Source organism: Podarcis cretensis (genome assembly GCF_951804945.1).
Source record: "Podarcis cretensis genome assembly, chromosome: 13".
In the NCBI taxonomy this organism is placed as follows: Eukaryota; Metazoa; Chordata; class Lepidosauria; order Squamata; family Lacertidae; genus Podarcis; species Podarcis cretensis.
The window spans coordinates 10123588-10139350 of record NC_137182.1 but is presented as its reverse complement, the minus strand read 5'-3'; the positions used below and the strand labels follow the sequence as shown (position 1 = coordinate 10139350).

Genomic DNA, 15763 nt, shown 5'->3' with positions numbered 1-15763 from the left:
TTGAGGGGCCTCTCAAATGTTTATTCAAGGTTGTAAAGAGATAAGGAGGACTCAGGAATCCACATGGCTTGGTGGGGCCGGTGGGGCCATTGCAGGAAGGAGGGGGGCAATGCCCATGTAAGGAAATAGAAACTTACTATAACTTTCGATTTCCCAGGAATCAGGTGGTTTACAAGAAATCAGGTGGTAATGTATTCTGCAAATGTATAAAAAGCTGGCATGCTCAGAACTGAGAGAGCAGATTGTGAGCTTATTGCGCTGCACCTTTGCTATGCATATGCATTTCAAATAAACCCTGTTGTATCCTGCAAGGTACTTTGTGTGAATCTGTGCTCCGGGGACCCAATAGCAGATATGGAACAGGTCCATCAAGAGGATTAAGGGTCTGGAAACCAAGGCTTATGAGGAATGGTTGAGGGAGTTGGGTATGTATTAAAACACAAAAAACCCACAAACATTAAAAACTTCCCTGTACAGGCCTGCCTTCAGATGTCAAGTACTGTATTTTTTGCTCTATAAGACTCACTTTTTCCCTCCTAAAAAGTAAGGGGAAAGTGTGCTTTCATTGCGCAGCGATCCCTCTTGCTGTTCTGGCTTCTGAGATGCAGAATATTTTTTTTTCTTGTTTTCCTCCTCCAAAAACTAGGTGCGTCTTGTGGTCTGGTGCATCTTATAGAGCGAAAAATACGGTAGATTTTTATTTCTTCACATCTGATGGGAAGGCATTCCACGTGGCGGGCGCCTCCTGAATGGAGTTTAGGAAACTTGCTGCCCCAGGTTACAGACTCCCCTTGACCAAAACTGTAACTGGCTGGTGGAGCCTCAAATTAAGCTGTCAGCCATTTGCCCTCTTTCTGTAGAGCGTCCCATTCTCTGTTACCAAGGTGAAAACAGAGGTATTCGATAAATGTAAACATTCCTCCTGGAACACGCTTCAAAAAAAAAATTTCTATCCAGACAAAACTGGTGGGGTGGGGTTGCTCTTTAAGACTCTGATTCAAAGCAGGAAGGCAGCGCTCTTTACCTTGTGGTCCACTTTGCAAACTTTGCAAACTAATCCAGCACAGAGCTGTGCCAGGCCCTGACTCATCCCCTCTTCTTAAAGGCAGGGTTGCTGAGATGCTCAGAGCGTAGAAAATGTCTCACAAGCAAACTGGTGGCTTCTCCTGCAGGTGGCTGACTTTCTGGATAGCTCTGTCCATTGTGGAAGGTAAGTCTTCTGTGGTTTGTGATATTTTTTCAGTTGTAATTCAGAATTCAAGAGCATATGTGTGTACAGTGATGCATGAGGGACAGCTGTACAGCAAATGTTGTTATGGTCCAGCTCTCACTTCCATACATCACTACTGGAAAAACCATAGCTTTTACTATACGGACCTTTGTTGGCAAGGTGATGTCTCTGCTTTTTAAGATGCTGTCTAGGCCTGTCATTGCCCTTCTCCCAAGAAGCAGGCGTCTTTTAATTTCGTGGCTGCTGTCACCATCTGCAGTGATCATGGAGCCCAAGAAAGTAAAATCTCTCACTGCCTCCATTTCTTTCCAGATATTAAACAGTCAAATATCAGTAGTTACAGGTAGGTAGCCGTGTTGGTCTGCCGTAGTCAAAACAAAATAAAAAAAATCCTTCCAGTAGCACCTTAGAGACCAACTAGGCGCTGTGGGGGACGCAGGTGGCGCTGTGGGTTAAAGCCTCAGCGCCTAGGGCTTGCCGATCGAAAGGTCGGCGGTTCGAATCCCTGCAGCGGGGTGCGCTCCCGCTGCTCGGTCCCAGCGCCTGCCAACCTAGCAGTTCGAAAGCACCTCCGGGTGCAAGTAGATAAATAGGGACCGCTTACCACGGCGTTTCCGTGTGCGGCTCTGGCTCGCCAGAGCAGCGATGTCACGCTGGCCACGTGACCCGGAAGTGTCTCCGGACAGCGCTGGCCCCTGGCCTCTTAAGTGAGATGGGCGCACAACCCCAGAGTCTGTCAAGACTGGCCCGTACGGGCAGGGGTACCTTTACCTTTACCTTTAAGGTGCTACTGGAAGGATTTTTTTTTTATTTTGTATCAAATATCAGGTTCTTGTAGGGAAGGGGCAGTTTTGTGGTGTTAACATGTGAAGATAGTATCTGTCTCATTTGAGAGATCTTTAAGGCTGGCCTAGTTTAGAGCTTATTACATAGGCAATTCTAGTAAATTTTGAGGTGTTGCTTGTGGGGAAAACACTACAAAAATTTCACATAATTTGGAAACGGAGGACACTTTGTCTACTCGTTTATATAAGTGTTGGTACAGTCCCTCAATTCATAATGTATAACAAGGTGTTGTACTGACACATATACAATAAAAGCACGACACCATTTAAAAAACAGTATAAAATGGTATTTAAGAGACTGGCTAACCCAAAGCATTTAAAAAGGTGCTCAAGAGACATTCAAAGACCGAAAGCAAGAATGTTTGCCAAATCTTTGATTTAAATAAATAATCTTCTGTCAAGAGTGTGACTGCACCAAGGTCGCACTGTGAACACAAGGCTGAGCAGGATTCAAACACAGGTCCTTCTCAACCCTTGCCTATACTCACTGTGTCACACTTGCTTTTCATATGCTTATTATGGAAATAGATATTTGCAATGGATCTCAAGAAATGACAGTGGGACATAGATAGCTGCACAAAATGGCATATGAGTCTGGGACCAAGAGCAAAACTTGATGAAGTGTTCATTGTCTGAATGCAATTGACATGCATTTTGGGGGGTTATATAAATTAGCAAGGGGACGCAGGTGGCGCTGTGGGTTAAAGCCTCAGCGCCTAGGACTTGCCGATCGAAAGGTCGGCGGTTCGAATCCCTGTGGCGGGGTGCGCTCCTGCTGCTCGGTCCCAGTGCCTGCCAACCTAGCAGTTCGAAAGCACCTCCGGGTGCAAGTAGATAAATAGGGACCGCTTACCAGCGGGAAGGTAAACGGCGTTTCTGTGTGCGGCTCTGGCTCTGGCCAGAGCAGCGATGTCACGCTGGCCACGTGACCCGGAAGTGTCTCCGGACAGCGCTGGCCCCTGGCCTCTTAAGTGAGATAGGCGCACAACCCCAGTCTGTCAAGACTGGCCCGTATGGGCAGGGGTACCTTTACCTTTACCTTTATAAATTAGCAGCTAATGGGGAAGCCGATACAATCTCTGGGCTCCGCAAGGTGGGAATGCTTAACTTATTGCCCTTGCCATGACCCTGACAAAAACTGGCTCCCCAAAACTACCTGCATTTTTATAGCAGCTCCCATCGGTACCAGGGGAGACTTGCCCAAAACTGGAAATAGCAGCCTGGGAAAGATGGTTTTTATCCCCCTTCCCCACCTCTCTAGTCCTAAAGCTGCTCAGGCTTCCTCACAGCTGCTATTTACGTAACATGTGTATACTATTTATTTACCACAGTATTTCAAATGTATAACCCACTCTTCCTGCCCAAAGGGAGCCCAGTGCATTTCGTGATAATAAAATCACATAAAAGCAATTTAAAGCAGTACAGTAACATATTGCAGACAACAGTTAAAACAAGCAGTGCAAAAAACTTAATACAGCTTGCAGCCAAAATTCATCCATGCAATTTACCTCATGCCTCAGTTTACTCAGTTTAGCAGTTTACTGATGGATGCATGAATTTGGGTGTTTCTGTTGTCACCTGGTCACCCTCAGAGCAGCTACAGGTGCTGTTCGTAATCAGCCTATTATGTTTCTTAAAGGCTGTTTGTTTCCCAGGTATTTACAATCTGTGCATCAAAATTCATTCTGCAAAGTTTCAAACAACAAAATTGGTGTGCTTCACTGATTCAAGCAAATCCACATTATTTCATGCATTTGAAGTGAGCTTGCTTCAAGGAAGTAAATTTTAAATGCTCCTAACATCTTTCTTTCTAGATTTTGGCACATACTTTTTATCCACATAATTATAATTGAGTGTTACTTCCATGGGCTGGTAAATAGCAGGTTATACCCAACTACTGTGGCATCAGGAGTCTGTGTTTAGCATACACTGTAGCTGAGCGACTTAAATACAAATTCCACAAAGAAAACAGATACTGAAGCACTATAGAAATGTTGGTAGCTTTGGAGAGCTTTGCCCGAAAGCTATATTCTGTAATGTACCATCTTCTATGAAAAAGCTGTAGCAGAATGGACAATGTGATCACAAGGCACATGTTCCCTTTGAAATACCGGGATGAAGGGATTAGAGCAGCCTTTCTCAACCGGTGGGTCCCCAGATGTTGTTGAACTACAACTCCCATCACCCCTAGCTATCAAGGCCAGAGCTCAGGGATGATGGGAGTTGTAGTCCAGCAACGCCTGGGGGCCCACAGGTTGAGAACCACTGGATTAGTGCGTCCACCGCAATTCCATGCAGGCTAGACACCTAATTGCTCCTGGCATAGCTCAGTTCTTAATCTGAGAGCACCAAAAACACATGGGTGTAACCAGGATTTTTGGAGGGTGGGGGGCAGAACCTGTTACCTATTGATTTTTATTGATTGGGGGGGTAGTAGATGCCCCTCACTGCCCCCCCCCGCAGCTATGCACATGCTTCTGCGTGTGGTAAATTTTGCAAGGCAGCCGCTTCTGGCGACAGCCCTTACCCTGAAGAGAGTCAATAGCCAGACTGCTATAGAGAATTTGTAAATGCATGAATACAGTGTTAGTATGTTCAGTTCAGTTCCTAAGCTTATTGTTCCAGCAAAAGGCCAGGGCAAACACGTAGCAATAGTATTCATAAAATAATACAGAACATACTGTACATCCATAATGTAAGTCGACATCCATCAGCTAGCTACTGTCTGAGCCTAGCCTACCTAAAAAAAGGAAAGTATCGTGTCGCAGCCCAGGCCTGTCTCTTTGTCCCATGCTTACAACACTCTTGCAGATAAATCTAATTTCTGCTCCTGCTGGGGGGCAAAATACTGGGATGGCACAATTCCTGACTCATTGCACCACTGTGTATGACTGAGAAGCAGACACCTCTTACTCCTTGTAGAGCATGGGTAGGCACACTAAGGCCCGGGGGCCAGATCCGGCCCAATCGCCTTCTAAATCCGGCCCACGGATGGTCTGGGAATCAGTGTGTTTTTACATTTTGAATTATGGTGCTGGAGGAGACTCTTGAGAGTCCCATGGACTGCAAGAAGATCAAACCTCTCCATTCTGAGGGAAATCAGCCCTGAGTGCTCACTGGAAGGACAGATTGTGAAGCTGAGGCTCCAGTACTTTGGCCACCTCATGAGAAGAGAAGACTCCCTGGAGAAGACCCTGATGTTGGGAAAGATGGAGGGCACAAGGAGAAGGGGGCGACAGAGGACGAGATGGTTGGATAGTGTTTTCGAGGTTACCAGCATGAGTCTGACCAAGCTGCGGGGGGCAGTGGAGGACAGGAGTGCCTGGCGTTCTCTGGTCCATGGGGTCACGAAGAGTCGGACACGACTAAACGACTAAACAACAACAAAAGTGTCCTTTTATTTAAAATGTATCTCTGGGTTATTTGTGGGGCCTGCCTGGTGTTTTTACATGAGTAGACAGTGGACCGGCCCCCTGCTGAAAAAGTTTGCTGACCCCTGTTGTAGAGTCTGAGGCTAAATGCACTGGCAAAATGGGCACGTCATGGTGTCTGCGTGCTTTTCCTGGCACAGTAAACTAGTTTAGGCTCTAATCTTTCTAGGGAAATATTCAAGTCATTTCTCTGGTGAAGAAAACCAGGATGTCACTGTTGAGCTGCCCACGGCAGATGATGAGCGCATTGACAATACTGAATTCCCAGTGGGATGTGGCCCAAGAAGTAAGTATGAGAATGAAATAAGGAAAATGTGTGGATGTCCTTTACAGGCCAACAACAAGGGCTTCGGGGAAATTTATAGGCTAAGTCTACCCTACAGACTATGAGGGACGCGAGTGGCGCTATGGATTAAACCACAGAGCCTAGGGCTTGCCGATCAGAAGGTTGGCGGTTCGAATCCCCACAATGGGGTGAGCTCCCGTTGCTCGGTCCCTGCTCCTGCCAACCTAGCAGTTCGAAAGCACACCAAAAAGTGCAAGTAGATAAATAGGTACCGCTCTGGTGGGAAGGTAAACGGCGTTTTCAATGCACTGCTCTGGTTCGCCAGAAGCGGCTTAGTCATGCTGGCCACATGACCCGGAAGCTGTACGCCGGCTCCCTCGGCCAATAAAGCGAGATGAGCGCCGCAACCCCAAAGTCGGTCACGACTGGACCTAATGGTCAGGGGTCCCTTTACCTTTACCTTTACCTTTACCCTACAGACTGCACAGGCTAAGTCTACTCTAGAATGTTACATACAGTTTCAGGTTTCAGGTGCAGTGGTACCTCGGGTTAAGTACTTAATTCGTTCTGGAGGTCCGTTCTTAACCTGAAGCACCACTTTAGGTAATGGGGCCTCCTGCTGCTGCCGCGTCACCGGAGCACGATTTCTGTTCTCATCCTGAAACAAAGTTCTTAACCTGAGGTACTATTTCTGGGTTAGCAGAATCTGTATCCTGAAGCGTATGTAATTTGAGGTACCACTGTATCTGGTAAAATTCTACATCTAACACACGTGCATCACAATTAAATTTAAATAAATGGGAGTTATTTACCATATAACTGGACTGGATCATAAATATCATATATATATATATTAAAGATCTCCATACAAAGAGTGAAATCCCATTATCTCAATTTGGAACAAGAGACAGTGGACGTAAATGCACTCTCTGGGGGATTAGACCACCTTTCCTGTCACAAAAAGGTGTGCTTTGAGGGTTTGCAATAAGACACCCCTGAAATGGAAGCACAGCCTTCAAGGGCAACGAAAAGGAGCTTCCACCCTAAGCCTCACTTCTTCCTTAACATCATCCAGGTGGCATTAGACAAGCCGCTATCCCTCAGCCTCCTTGCAAACCCCTGCAGGGGCACATGGATGTTGGCTTGCCTTTCAACAGGGATGGAGAAGCTGGTTTTGGACTACAGCTCCCATCATCCCTGACCCCACTGGCCATGATAGATGGGGAAGTTGGAAGTTAACAGTTCGACAACATCTGGAGGATCCGATGCTCTCTATCCCTGCCTTGTTGTAAGCAAAAGCATATATGAAATTCTTGCATCGCTCTGAAGTGCAATATAAATATGATTAAAGGTAAAGGTACCCCTGCCCGTACGGGCCAGTCTTGACAGACTCTGGGGTTGTGCGCCCATCTCACTTAAGAGGCCAGGGGCCAGCGCTGTCCGGAGACACTTCCGGGTCACGTGGCCAGCGTGACATCGCTGCTCTGGCGAGCCAGAGCCGCACACGGAAACGCCGTTTACCTTCCCACTGGTAAGCGGTCCCTATTTATCTACTTGCACCCGGAGGTGCTTTCGAACTGCTAGGTTGGCAGGCGCTGGGACCGAGCAGCGGGAGCGCACCCCGCCGCAGGGATTCGAACCGCCGACCTTTCGATCGGCAAATCCTAGGCGCTGAGGCTTTAACCCACAGCGCCACCTGCGTCCCTATAAATATGATTATGTTACTATTAAAATGCAGGCACCATGTGCAGCGATTATATATGTATATATATATATATATATATATATATATATATAAAACTGGGACGTGGGTGGTGCTGTGGGTTAAACCACAGAGCCTAGGGCTTGTGCTCGGTCCCTGCTCCTGCCCACCTAGCAGTTCGAAAGCACGTCAAAGTCCAAGTAGATAAATAGGTACTGCTCTGGTGGGAAGGTAAATGGTGTTTCCGTGCGCTGCTCTGGTTCGCCAGAAGCGGCTTAGTCCTGCTGGCCACATGACCTGGAAGCTGTACGCCGGCTCCCTTGGCCAATAAAGCGAGATGAGCGCCGCAACCCCAGAGTCATCCGTGACTGGACCTAACGGTCAGGGGTCCCTTTACCTTTTACAGTGGTACCTCAGGTTGCATACGCTTCAGTTTACACACTCCGCTAACTCAGAAATAGTACCTCGGGTTAAGAACTTTGCTTCAGGTTGAGAACAGAAAATGTGCTCCGGCGGCGTGGCAGCAGCAGGAGGCCCAATTAGCTAAAGTGGTGCTTCAGGTTAAGAACAGTTTCAGGTTAAGAATGGACCTCCGGAACGAATTAAGTACTTAACCTGAGGTACCACTGTATGTATATATATATTATAATATATAATATTGATATCTTTCTATTATCTATCTATCTATCTATCATAATAATAATAATAATAATAATAATAATAATAATAATAATAAATTTTATTTATATCCCGCCCTCCCCAGCCGAAACTGGGCTCAGGGCGGCTAACAACACTGAAGTAGTGCAACATTATAAAAACATTATAAAAATTAATTAAAATCAAAATTGATGGCAACCATAAACTAAAGTTTTGTAAAGATTGCCAAAGGAGGGAGTCGGGCTGCGCCCTGACCAAAGGCCTGGCGGAACAGCTCTGTCTTGCAGTCCCTGCGGAAAGATGTCAAGTCCTGCAGGGCCCTAGTCTCTTGTGACAGAGCATTCCACCAGGTTGGAGCCGCAGCCGAAAAAGCCCTGGCTCTAGTTGAGGCCAGCCTAACCTCTCTGTGGCCTGGGACCTTCAAGATCTATCTATCTCTATCATCTATCTATCTATCTATCTATCTATCTATCTATCTATCTATCTATCTATCTATCATCTGTCTGTCTGTCTGTCTGTCTGTCTGTCTGTTGTTGGCTCAATCTGCAAGAAATGTTCCTATATAATCAAATAGGATCAGACTTTCCTAACTAACTCCATTTGCAACAGGGTTGACAAAACGGTCCAGGGCCTTTGGTGTGCCGCGGCTCAGCAGGCTGGAGAGGGAGGAAACCGACTGCCAAATTTTCTCCTTAACAACACCAACATCGCCGACCACCAAAGCAAGAACCACAACCCCAAAAACCAGGAAGGTGAATACTCATCGTATTGTGGCGGCGGCCGCCGCGCCTCGACTGATATATTGGAGGCCTTTTTACCTACCCAGACAGCCCACTTTCTATCGCGCTTTCGTTCCCTTTAACAGACATGCCCGTCATTGGAATGGCAAATCCGTCTTTGGAATGCCCTTGTGGAATGGCAGATCCCAAAGTGAGGACTCCTCGGAAGAGAAGTGAAGGAAAAGAGACACACAACAGAGCGATGTAGGGATGATCGCGGAGTGGGCAGTGGGGTCCAGATGGAGCACACTCCCCACCAGCAAGCAGCCTCAGCCTGCCTGCACGCGTGACCTTGGGGTGCGGAGCACACACACCCCTCACAGACAAAGCCACAGCTGTCTGAACATCGTTCCCTCTGTCTGACCTTTTGCAGTCTCAGTAGTCTGCGATGTCCTGTATGTAACCTTTGTCTCTGAGACCTTTTGTCTCCTTCGTCATACACTGTGCAAGGGGAAAATGACGCGGTGGAAACAGGTGCCAAAATAACTTTGCACCACCCCACGATCTCGGGACCGGAAGATGTGTAAAGGTCATAGCCCAAAATGTATCTGCCTGGTTTGCATATTTGTCTCAATAAAAGGAGGCTCCACAGGGCTGGCCAGCAGCTTGCATGCAGCTCACCTGTGCGCAGCTCACCTGATGATCAACACCTGTCTTGGGCCTTCACTTCAGAGCAAGGACTCCCTGTGGGAGCAGTACTAAGTCCCCCCCCCCCCTTAGCCACAACAGAGAACACTTTAAAGCAACAAATTTAAATCCTGGACTTAAGCTTGCAAACGGGTTAGCAGAAAAGGGCAAATCTGCAGGTGGGCTTGCCCAGTTTCTGAATCTAGGATATTGTGAACAAGTAGGTGAGCAAGATTCCTTTCGGATGGAGTTGGGAAAGGTTCTTCGTAGCAAACGGTTATGTTTCTCCCAAAAATCTGAAATTCTATAAGGAAACTACCTGGGAAGATTCTGTAAGGTTTGATCTCTGGTAAAGAGGCAAATAGAACGAGTTTGTTTTTTCGCTACTGGCTTCTCTCGTGCTGAATTTCACCGATTCTGCCCCCTGGTCTTGCCCAGTTTCAGAATTTCTGAAATCAGAAGTTGGCAACGAAACCACAACAATCTATCTGAGGCTTGGGTTTGCATACATGGGCAACTCCTTGCCAGAGGAAGAACTGAGATGCTTGTCCAAACCTATCAGACTTTTAGACACTGTATCATTACGCGGAAATAGTCTTCTGAAAATACTTGCGGTTTTGAAATCTACACATTCTTATCATGTAGAGCTGATGTCAAAACAGCCGCTGCCAAATCACCGTGCTGCGGATTCTAACAGAACGGACTGCAAGCTGCTCAAATAAATGGATTCTGTTCCTTTAGCAACACAGGTTCTTTCGGATAAATTATCCAAATAGTGATCAAAGCCAGACAGAAGTTTGATTAAGGCTTTTATTTACAAGAACGAAATGTACATGTCTGAACATTGCAAAGCCACAGCGCTCAGAAATTACAGGTTATTAAGCAAGCGTTGAAGTCAAAATGGTATTTTTGTGGTAACACTTTTGAGGGGAGAGGTATATATTTGTATAAAGATGATGCTACTTCATGTATGGGACGTGGGTGGCGCTGTGGGTTAAACCACAGAGCTTAGGACTTGCTGATCAGAAGGTCAACGGTTCGAATCCCCGCGACGGGGTGAGCTCCCGTTGCTCGGTCCCGGCTCCTGCCAACCTAGCAGTTCGAAAGCATGTCAAAGTGCAAGTAGATAAATAGGTACCACTCTGGCGGGAAGGTAAACGGCGTGTCCGTGCGCTGCTCTAGTTCGCCAGAAGCGGCTTAGTCATGCTGGCCACATGAACCGGAAGCTGTCTGCAGACAAACGCTGGCTCCCTCAGCCCACAGAGCGAGATGAGCGCCGCAACCCCAGAGTCGGTCACGACTGGACCTAATGGTCAGGGGTACCTTTACCTTTACTTCATGTCACATCAGAGAGGGTTCAGGTGTAGAATAAGCACATCTTACAATCCACAAAGGAGTTAAACAGAATTTATTACATATATACTGAAAGTTTCACCATAAATCCTGACAGACGTTTCACCTGACAAAGGAAGTTTCCTCCCACTCCACAAGGAAGGCAGAGTTATTTCTGGCACAAATAGTATTGATTTTTATTAGCTATGAGCTGTAACGGCAGCATCAAAAACAAACATCCAGCACATGTAAAAAGCATGTTGCCATCAGTAATTTAAAACAACAACCACCACCACCTCGAAACAAAATTCAGTATAAAAAGGTTCCTGTGACAGGAGATTACATTTAAAAATATACACCCATTTTAACAGACCAGTGAGAAATGTTTTTCAAAATAAGAGGCAATAGCTCATGTCAGTTAAAGGTGGCAGGACTGAAGATAAGACTTCCTAGAACAGGCTTCCTCAACCTCGGCCCTCCAGATGTTTTGAGACTACAATTCCCATCATCCCTGACCACTGGTCCTGCTAGCTAGGGATGATGGGAATTGTAGGCCAAAAACATCTGGAGGGCCAGGTTTGAGGAAGCCTGTCCTAGAAGGTAGGAAGAATTCCAATAAACATGCTAGTACTTAGCATTTGCCTCTATTTGTTCTTAGGTAAAGGTAAAGGGACCCCTGACCATTAGGTCCAGTCATGACCGACTCTGGGGTTGCGGCGCTCATCTCGCTTTATTGGCCAAGGGAGCTGGCGTACAGCTTCTGGGTCATGTAGCCAGCATGACAAAGCCGCTTCTGGCGAACCAGAGCCACGCACGGAAACGCCATTTACCTTCCCACCAGAGCGGTACCTACTTATCTGCTTGCACTTGATGTGCTTTCGAACTGCTAGGCTGGCATGAGCTGGGACCGAGCAGCGGGAGCTCACCCTGTCGTGGGGATTCGAACCGCCGACCTTCTGATCAGCAAGTCCTAGGCTCTGTGGTTTAACCCACAGCGCCACCCGCGTCCCCTTATTTGTTCTTAGCACTGCACAAATAATCTGGTTACAATCCTTACAACCCTGCAAAGTAGTTCAGTATTATTGCCCCATATTGCGGATGGAAGCTGAGTGAAACGATCTAGCGAGTTCATGTCAGAGGTGGGATATGAACGGGGGTTTTGTGGTATCAGTCTTCTAGTTTTCCTAGTCCTACTACAGCAGCTCTTTATCCACCCGAAACATTATTTAGCTCCCATTTTTTTATCATTCTAGTTTCCATTGGTGTAGTTTCCATGCAGACTCCATGAATTTCTCCTACTTGTTCTTACCCACTGCTAACTTGGGATATTTAGTGATTCAGGGGCAATGGTGCCCCTTCTATTTCAGCTCCTAAAATATGGACCCAAACCTTCGTCATGAACTCGAGTCCTTGCTCTTACTTCAACCCCATCTCTGGACTCCCAAATAATGGGATATCCAGCATAATTGTTATTTTCCTATCCTAGCTGCTTGAAAGGGTGAGCGGAGAGGCCGGGCCTTGACGCACAATCGCTGGTTGGGGCTGCTGTTCTGTGTTCACATTTAGCTTAAAACCATTGAGCAGGGTTCGTCTTACCTTCACATTGCCACACTTGTGACAATGCAGGCTAGGTCGAAAGAGAGTGATTTGCCCAAAGTCCACTTTCTTCCAAAAAACAGGCTGCTGATACTTATGAGCAGTAATAATAATAATAATAATAATTTATTATTTATACCCCGCCCATCTGGCTGGGTTTCCCCAGCCACTCTGGGCAGCTTCCAACAAAACACTAAAATACAATAACCTATTAAACATTAAAAGCTTTCCTAAACAGGGCTGCCTTCAGATGTCTTCTAAAAGTCTGGTAGTTATTTTTCTCTTTGACATCTGGTGGGAGGGCGTTCCACAGGGCGGGTGCCACTACCGAGAAGGCCCTCTGCCTGGTTCCCTGTAACTTGGCTTCTCGCAGCGAGGGAACTGCCAGAAGGCCCTCGGCGCTGGACCTCAGTGTCTGGGCTGAACGATGGGGGTGGAGACGCTCCTTCAGGTATACTGGGCCGAGGCCGTTTAGGGCTTTAAAGGTTAGTACCAGCACTTTGAATTGTGCTTGGAAACGTACTGGGAGCCAGTGTAGGTCTTTTTTCTGGGGGAACGCATGGGTACGCACACACCCATTTTCACACACATTTCACACACATTTTGTGAATCTAAGATTGGTCTCACTGAGGGGCAGTATTTCAATGCGAGTAGGAAAATGAGAGTACCCCTAAACTTTTTTTTTCAGAAAAAAAGCACTGCTTATGAGTGCAAGTTGTTGATTAAAGAGTTGGTCACAAGTTGAACAGGTCAAGTGTGGTGACTTGCAACTCTTGCAACCCTTTCTTTTGGTAAAGCAATTCCACTCAACCAGCATACTATCAACCACACTGGCACTCTGGGTACCATTCTTGCAATATGCCCAATAAACAAACCTTGACATGCATTATTCAAATTTCCCTGTCACGTCTGAAGGAATGCACATAGCAAAACAATAGTTCCTGGTGGGAAAAGCCTATAGACACTGACACACAGATCAAAGTTACTTTATAAAACCAAATGCTACCGCAGATTCGTCGATCGTTTAAAATTTGCAATAAAAAGTGAGTTTGATAACGGAGACAATTACTCTAAGAAGACAAAATAAAGTAGCAGAAATGTAGAACAAGGGACATATTGCATGGTGATGTGTGCTTTCCAAGCCATATTTGTTTCAATTCTACCAAGAGCGGCCAATTAGGAATTATGTTAAGAAAGCTGGGTTTATCACTTGGCTGCACCACGATAGTCCTTGTTTATTATTTAAAAATGTTGTTTCCATCCTATCTTTTCAATAAAACAGTTGGGAACACACCGTTAACAATGTAATACTGAGAACAAATGAGGTACAATTTTATTTTTCCAAATTTGCCGCCTTGAAAGTAGTCAAGCAAGCAGCTTCCATGATTAAGATCCTAAGAAGCTTTAGAAAATAAAACACCGCTTGCTCATTTAAAGCTAGCCTTGTTAGCTGCATTGCCCAATGACTTGACTGAATAGCAATATGATCCACATGTTTTTTTGTTTCTCCTAAAAGTGGAGACCAGATCACTCCAACAGGAAACACAAATGACATTTCTGTACTGTAAAAATGTATTGGTTTTATACCAGTTTAACCATCACAGCTTCCCCCAAAGAACCTGGAAACTGCAGCTTGTGTACAGTGTTGAGAATTCGCTCTAAAGAATTCCAGTTCCCAATTTATTTGGTGGTGAGAAGGAATCACTATCAAACCAGTTTAAATTTGTGTTGTAGATATAAAATGCTACATGTTCTGTTATTATTGTCCCACCAATGTATACAGTGCTTTATAGCATCACATATTTATACACTTAAAACGTCAACAGCGCCCAGAGCTTGCAAACGTGCTAAGAAGGGTGAGCTACAAAGAAAAGCACTTGCAGATACAGATTATTTACAGACAAGAGTTTTCCAACTTCATGGATGAGGTTTCTCAGATAAGCTCTTTAGAAAGGCCTATTGTCAATTCACATTATCCGGGACAGGGGACGGGGGCAGGTGTACATTCACCAGAACTCATGGAGAATGTGCACATAATCCAGCCATAAAGCAGGAGCTCTGCACATTTCCTGGTCGATCATACATAATCTCCAACAGGCCTTGGGAAATGTGCATATAATCAACTGAATTTTTATACGTTCTTCAGCCATCATACATAATCTCTAACAGGCTTTGGGGAAAGTGAAGATCTCAAATGCATTTTGTGCATTCGCTGGGTTATAAACACATTCTCCGGTCAGTATGCAGATTCTCCAAGAAGCATGACCTATAAAGCCTTAAAAGGCTCCAACCTGCCATACCTCAAGAATCGCCTCTCCCCATATGAACCTACCCGGACCCTGAGATCATCCTCTGAGGCCCTTCTTTGTGTGCCTCCTCCACGAGAGGTCCAGAGGGCGGCAACACGAGAGCAGGGCCTTTCCTGCAGTGGCTCCCCGCTTGTGGAATACTCTCCCCAGGGTCGCTGAGCTGGTGTCTTCGTCACATATCTTTAGGCGCTAGGCAAAAACATTCCTCTTCTCCCAGGCCTTAGGCCAATCTATGGCCTTTTAAATTATGGAGGGGGGTAATTTTTGTTTGTTTGCTACTGTTATCTATTTTTGTGTTTTTATATTGTAAATCGCCCTGTGATCCTCAGATGAAGCGTGGTATAGAAATTCAATAAAAATTAATAATAATAAATAAAAACATGCCTTTCCTCCCTACATCTCTTGTTCAGAAGCGTGTAATCTGCACCCTGAAGTGTAATTTGGTGTGTGATCTGGCCCCCTGTCTAACCTTACATTCTTACAATCGTACCCTCCACTGAGCAATAAGAAGGGGTGGGGTTCCAGCTAAATATTAATCCCACTCCCGAAGTCCAGCTCTTTTTTCAGCACAGCTTCTAAACCTTCCCTCCTTCTTTCACAATTCTGATGGAAATCTCTCTCCCCCCCCCCCCATGCCTCTATTAAGAAAAGGGCTGTTGGAAGATTATGCATACAGACCAGGAAATGTGCAACATTCCCTCTATATGGCTGGATTATGTGCACACGGATGGCATTTATTTCAATTTACACAAAAATATCCATGAGAAAAATCAGGACCAGGATAAAATAGGCATCATGCTTGAGCTACAAGCCTAGGATGAGTGAAGGGGAAAATGAGGAACAAGGGCGACTCCATATGTTTTTATTTATCTAACAAAATGTATATACCGCTTGATTATAATGAAACGTCTAAGAAGTGTGGAATTGAATTGTTGAATTGAATCTATGCAATATTACCAGGAAACATA

At 45.7% G+C, this 15763-nt stretch overlaps 1 long non-coding RNA gene across 1 annotated transcript; it reads left to right on the top strand.

Moving 5' to 3' along the window:
* The first annotated feature begins 995 nt into the window (after positions 1-995).
* LOC307201181 lies at positions 996-9571 on the top strand. The gene is made up of 3 exons (XR_013832620.1): positions 996-1210; positions 5677-5793; positions 8762-9571. It is a non-coding gene; the product is annotated as an uncharacterized lncRNA (long non-coding RNA).
* Positions 9572-15763: the final 6192 nt, after the last annotated feature.